The sequence below is a fragment of the Pygocentrus nattereri genome, chromosome 6 (assembly GCF_015220715.1).
Source record: "Pygocentrus nattereri isolate fPygNat1 chromosome 6, fPygNat1.pri, whole genome shotgun sequence".
NCBI lineage: Eukaryota > Metazoa > Chordata > Actinopteri > Characiformes > Serrasalmidae > Pygocentrus > Pygocentrus nattereri.
The window spans coordinates 16,051,623-16,058,517 of record NC_051216.1 but is presented as its reverse complement, the minus strand read 5'-3'; positions in this window follow the sequence as shown (position 1 = coordinate 16,058,517).

Genomic DNA, 6,895 nt, shown 5'->3' with positions numbered 1-6,895 from the left:
CTCCATCAGCCCTGTCATTTCCTTCAGCTTCTTTCTCTCCCTTTCCTTGCCTGTGTTTAGTATCACATTACTTTTATGAAACTCAGATTTATAAGAACTCAAGGCTTAATGAGAGATCAGTCCATTCAATTTTTGAAAAAAATCTTCTTACCTAACTTGACTTCAGCAGAGCATTCACCTCTCTTCAAGAATTTCCATCTGTCCAGCTGTAGGTTGAAGAACTGAGGGACATAAAACAGTGCTATTATCAACCCTGTGTGACCTTTTCCCTGACATAATCTCACTGTAAACAACTATCTCTGAATACTACTGATGCAACACTGTCATGTATTGAAGGGAAAGCTGAAAACAAAGAATATAATAAGGTGCAACGTTATTTTTTTAAATCTCTTTCACTGATTCCATATCACTATCTGGGAAAAAAATCATGCTTGCACTAAAATAGCTAATGTTAGTGTTAGGTTTGAATAGCCTACCCAATCTAAAACCTTAAATTAGCTACAGTTAGCTAAAGAAGCAACTGATATAAACTCGACAGCCAGATATGTTGTAGGTAGGTATTTCACTCTGTAACTACTTACAGTTTCACTCTTTATACAATGTATTTCTAATAAAGCCTAATGTTTATTTCAATAATTTTCTAGCCAAAACGCTGTCACACCTTCAGAAGTTGCCTACGGATGTTCGTTTTCAGAGAAATAACCACCAGAGCCTCGTCCCCAGGTCTCATATGATTGACTTAGAACTTATGAGGTTTGATGTGATTGGCCAAGCCAGGGTTATACTTTTCCACAGTGCTAAACAGCAGAGCTCTTTAGGCTCAGATGAATCAGCAGCAACATCACCTCCCGGCTATCTCAGTACATTGTGAGTGCAGACACAAGATCGCACAGGAGAATAATGAAAAAACTACTGATGGTTTGAATTAATGATGTACACTTATTTGAAATCCTCCCTACACTGGCTGAGCAATGTGCCTGAACTTCCCTTAGAAAAACATTGTCTAGAACAGTGGTTCTCAAAACATGTCATCAGAGACTCCCAGGCCACCCACATATTTGCTCTATCCCACAAATTGAGTTGGAGCAAAAATATGAATTGTATGAGGTTTGAGAAGCACTGGTGTAGAAGGAAGTATATAGTGCTTTATATGGTGGAGTTGTTAAAGACTTTTTTGGAGTTTTTAAAGAAGACCCCATACTAGCTGCTGCTGACCTGTATACGCTCATGAGGAGGATCGTGGAAGGTGTGCACCTCTGGAAAAGGGACTTAAATGTTGTTAATGTCATTGTCCATCAGTTATAGGTATTGTTTATTGTGTTATTTTGTTTGGTGATGTGGGATGTTAATATTTTCTGTGTTGGGGGTCTACTGTCAGGGTGAACCAGCCTGTGGCTAGTTGTGACCTTACTCTTTGCTCTTGTGCTTTTTAAAGACCATTTCTTGTGGTAAAATCATGGCTTGTCTTGTGTCTTACCCTTTACTGATGCTGCAATATATATATATATATATATATATATATATATATATATATATATATATATATATATATATATATCAGTGTTAGTGGCACCTTTACAAATGTTACCCTGGTAACATTTACGCTGGTAACTTTATGCTAGCAACAGTCTAGATAGTGCTTTGCTTCTATCTAGCACTATCTAGCACTGAATCTTTGGATGGTATTATGCGATGTAGAGGCTCAACTTTGTTCTTTTTATCCACTGACACTTTTTTGTTGTTTTGGCAAAATGGCAAGCCTCGACCCATCCTTTCTCATAAAGGATGAGGCCTTTTCTAGATGCTCCTCTTATTCCCAAGCATGATTGCATCACCTGTTCTTTTCTAACATTTCACAATGGGCCTTATTCACCTATTTCTTTGTGACGAACAAATCCCAAATAAGAAAACATTGGTGAATATCAGAATCTTTGTAAAAACTGAGTAAGAGGGTTTTGAGAAGAAATTTCTTTTTAAGAACAATTGGTGAGTGAGGCCTATTGCTTTTGGAACATGTAGCTGACATTCATTTCAGAATAAGCATATAGTGAAAAAAACACAATGATGTTTTCGAAAAAAAGTGTTAAAGTGGTCAAACTGGACTTACAAAATCACTGCTTTCTGTTACTATTAGTGTTTTTTACATAATGTCCCAATTTTTAAATGCAGGAGGGATACTGCATTTCATTCAGTTCATGCTTAAGTAACCGGCTAAATCAGACAGACAAACTCAATTTTCTTGATTTTGGTAAAAATGGAGACAGCAAGGCCCTTGAGTTTTGCTTCCTAAAGCTTAAACTTATTACTCAGGCTGCTGACTTTTTCTCTTTACATAATAACATCTTATAAATGTCAATAAATGTCAGTGTTAAAGGTGATAGCACATTTTTTTCAGTGTAAGGCAGACTCTTTTCATGTTCTCTGAACTTACTCCAGTAAAGAGCACAATTTGTACATTTATATAGTCTTGCTGGGAATTATGTGATGTTCCCACCACCCTGAAAAATGCTCAAATCTCAGTGTCTCTTACTGCACTGTACTCATCAGCACATTTTGTAAAAGCATCCAACAGAAATACTAATGACGCAACTAATCTAATGAGCCAACAGTCCTAGGACTATTTTGTCAATTGCTCATTGCTCTATTAATGTGATTAACCTGGCAGAAATAGTTACCAACAGACAGAGTACTTTTTCCACGACCCAGTTTTTTTGTGACTCTGTGAGCGTCTGCTGACATATCTGCACACGGTGGGTGTATTAACTGTATTCGTGGATGACAGTTGTAAACAAAGTTTTTTTTTTTTATCTCTGGCGTGGCTGAAGTCAAGATAAACTGAGTTACACAACAACAGAGGTTTGGAGAGAGACCACACCTAAATCTCCACCCCTCCAGCAAATATCCAACCACACAATAAACATGCCTGATGCTACTTGTTCCTAACAGCTCACTTTGACGTAATAATTATTCCCTCAGATAAGTCCAGTCTATTTGTTGTCAGCATCTAAAGGTTACAGCTATTTTCTCTTTTACAATGTGGAATCAATCAGGATGGATATCCCAAGAAAGCAATCAGTCAAATCTGTAAATTAACCTTTTCACAGAAGATTGTGTGCAGAACGTCAAAGACAGAAGTAATGATTTTGGCCTGCAGTTTTAGAGCTGGGTTCCTTTCTTGAACACAACAAAACTCTGAGAGAAGGACCATGCCTGAAGCTCCTCCTCCTTCTAATCTAACTTGCTAAAATTTCCATCTTTACATTTACAGCATTTGACAGACGCTCTTATTCAGAGTGACTTACAGTTTGATCATTTTACACAGATAGTGTTAGGAGTCTGCCCAAGGGCTCTTATTGGTATAGTATAGGGTGCTTATCCAGTCGAGGATTGAATCCCAGTCTACAGCATAGAAGGCAGAGGTGTTACCCACTACGCTACGCCAACCTTTACCTTTCACGTGGTCTGACTTTCGAGCCTAAAGCTGCCCAAATATCCAGCCCAAGTCCTCAGAGTTCTCACCCCTCCATACAGTTTCTTCTTATATTGAAACCATTTGTTGTACACATGGTGCAAATTCACAAATTTTGGTAACACTTTATTTGAATAGTCCACTGTAGATGCTTACATTGCTATTTAATTGCATTGATTTTTGTAACATAAATAAGTTTGATGTGGGCAGCACAGCACAGTGCTAACTGCAAGAAGGGCCTGGGTTCGATTCCCAGGCCGGGTGACCAGGGTCCTTTTTGTCGGGAGTTTGCATGTTCTCCCCATGTCTGTGTTTTCTAGGGGTGCTCTGGTTTCCTCCCACAGTCCAAAGGCCTGCCTCAGTCCAATTGGACATGCTAAATTGCCCCTAGGTATGAATGTGTGTGTGACTGTATATGTCTATGTGTCTGACCTGAAATGGTCTGGCGACCTGTCCAGGGTGGTTCCTGCCTTCCGCCCGATGACTGGTGGGATAGGCTCCAGCTCCCCCTGTGACCAAGAAGAATAAGCAGCTTAGATAATGTGTGTGAATTTGATGTAGTATACAAACACTTACGTTTTTAAGTAAACTGTTCTTGCAATGTCAATAAAACCAACACATTTACATTTTTCTGCCTAAAAAGCCTACAGGAGTGTAACCACTTATCATTGTTGAAGTTATAAGGGGTGTATTAGCCTGGACTCTTTTTCGAAAATTGGTCACATGAAAATGAATTGCGGTTGTTTTTTGTATATTAAATCACACAAATGTCAGTAAAATGTAATAGAGAAATGTTTGCTCATGCAGCTTCTTAATCATTTGAACATCTGTAGTACATTTTTAGGGGCTGCCAAAATAAAGAGTGACCCAAATCACAGTATTCCCTTAAAATTAAGAGTGAAAGAGATTAAGAGCAAGTAAAGAAAATATATCTATACCTACATATTCACTTTTATAATTGAGCCTAAATGTTCTACACACTTCTGGAAGACCTTGTCAAAGTCAACATTTTTACAAGAGGAGCCAAGCAATTCTGCAAAGCACACACCTTCTAGGTCTTCTGCCAAAGATTCTTGTCAATGCCAACTGGCAAAGGGACTCTAAAAAATCCCCAAAAGAGGTTTAGGACTCTGCAGTGGTCAAAGGAAATTTCCTTTAAATCTCATGCAGTCAACTCCTATAGCCTGCATATAGTTGATAACTTCAAACTGCCAAGGGTGATAATAGCTAAAACATCATTTATATAATCATTCATTTCTGTTCAGTGCATTTAGTGGCAAGTGTGGTTGACCCTCTCTGTTCTCCCCCACTGGGCTGCACACCTTGCTAATGAGTCTGTAAAACTTTACACAGCACCGCACACACCAATCTGGATTCTTCCATCCAAGGTTGCTACAGGCACCAGACACAACAACTCCCTAATTAACATTTACAAGTCTGGATCTTCTAAGCTGCTATGGACAAGAACAAATATCCAATGTAATGACAGAAATGCATTCAATCTAGGAAAATAGCTATCTCCTGTTTGAAAAGTGATAGGACAAACATGAAAGGAGGACCTAAGGATGCGAGCTGCCTTGCAGTAATTAACTCTGTGCTTGATCAATGGAGAGTTTCGGTGGCCAAGGACAAGCATTTTCAATCTCACAGCCACAAAAATAATGTGTGGGATCTAAAAAAAAATCCACACAAGAGAGCCTCTGAAGACTTTTCCTGCAGGATACTCAATCAGAGTAAGTAATGCTATGGTGGTAGTATTAATCAGAGATCATGTATAATTTATATAAGGCAAGTATAGCAAGAACGTGGGTGATGATGGACTGTTTTTCCGAGCATCTGAGAAAATAAAGAGGAAAAAGTCAAGGAAGCACTTTGCTTTTCAGATATTTAATACAGGTTATAAACACATACAGATACTTCAAGGAAGGTTCAGACATCAAGAAAACTATCACATATCATACAATAACAATTCCAATCATGACACGGCTTTTTCTCCAGGAGAACATTTTTGCTCCGATAATGCACCAAGGGGCTATCGTCAAATATGCTGCCATCAATCCATACAAATGAAACAATTTCAGCTTCTGACCCTCTACTGAGATCCTTAGAAAATATCTGATTGTTTTTAGAAGACTCTCCTCGCACGTCTCGGCACTGGCTGCTCTTTCAGCCAGGCCAGCCTCCAGCTGGCAACATTCTTCCTGTATCATGTTCAGATTATTGAAGTGAAAATATTCCCCCTCCAGTTTGGAGCTCCGATTGCACGTCCCACCCCACGCCATTCTTTTACAATAATGTTTTCATGCTCTTGCATTTCAAGTGGGAAGAGCTTAGGCTCTTTCCTGGAAAAGGATTGTGTCAAATATCCAGCGCTGTAGAGATGGGGAAAACATGCCGCAAGCAGAGCATCGTAGCATTGGTTGATACAGATACCAGAGCTACAAGTGCTGCAAGTGGCTGGGAGAAGGGTATGCTATCAGAAGAGTTAACTGGGAGGAGGAACTCTAATGAAACACTTACCTCAAAAGTCACTGTAGAACAAAGCTCAGGATTCCAAAACCAAACATATATGCAATCCATTAGGGGTGGGAGAAGAAATACATACAACCCAGAATTATTATAGTGAATGAGGCATTATAATATATAATTAATGGAGGCCATATTTATAGTTTAGTCTCATTATTAATTGCAAATAGTACATTTTACAAAAGTAAACTCCCACTAAAAACCTGTCAGCTTTTGATGTGACTTCAAATAGTCTTTCATTGCAGAAAAACATTCAATCTGAAGGAGCAGAAATTATGTGCCTAAGGACAGAAGCAAAACAACTTGAAACAGCTGGTTAGTCTGTGGTAAATCAGCCCTCCAGGGCTGGAGCTGTGGACCCCTGCTTTAAAACTTACTAAAGTGTAAGTTTTAAAGCAGGGGTCCACAACTCCAGTCCTGGAGGGCCGATTTACCTGCTCCAACCGAACTGATTACACTTATCTGTTAATTGGCAGGTTAACTGGGTGTGTTTGAATAAGGAGACCACCAAACTGTGCAGGAGTCGTGCACAGCTGTTTTAAAGGAATGCGATCTGTAATTTACAACCTCAGCCAGATTTGCTGACAACTATAGCTAGCTATAATAGCTAGTGCGCTAGCTAACATACTTGCTTTTTTTACTTGCTACTTCCTAACCAGCAGTTTCAGGTGTTTTGCCTCTTTCCTTTGAAAACTGCACTTTCTTCTATCATCCATGAGACTGAAGGTTGCTCTATAATGAAAGGCTTGTTATTGAAGCCATGTTGAACCTGATGCTGCAACAAGTGGTAGGAGGGCAGCATTGCAGTAGTGATTGCACATGCAGCAAAACTGACAGGCAAAGAAACATGTCTAAGGCAGGACATTTCAGTGTCTATTCGTGTATCTTAATAGTAAGAAC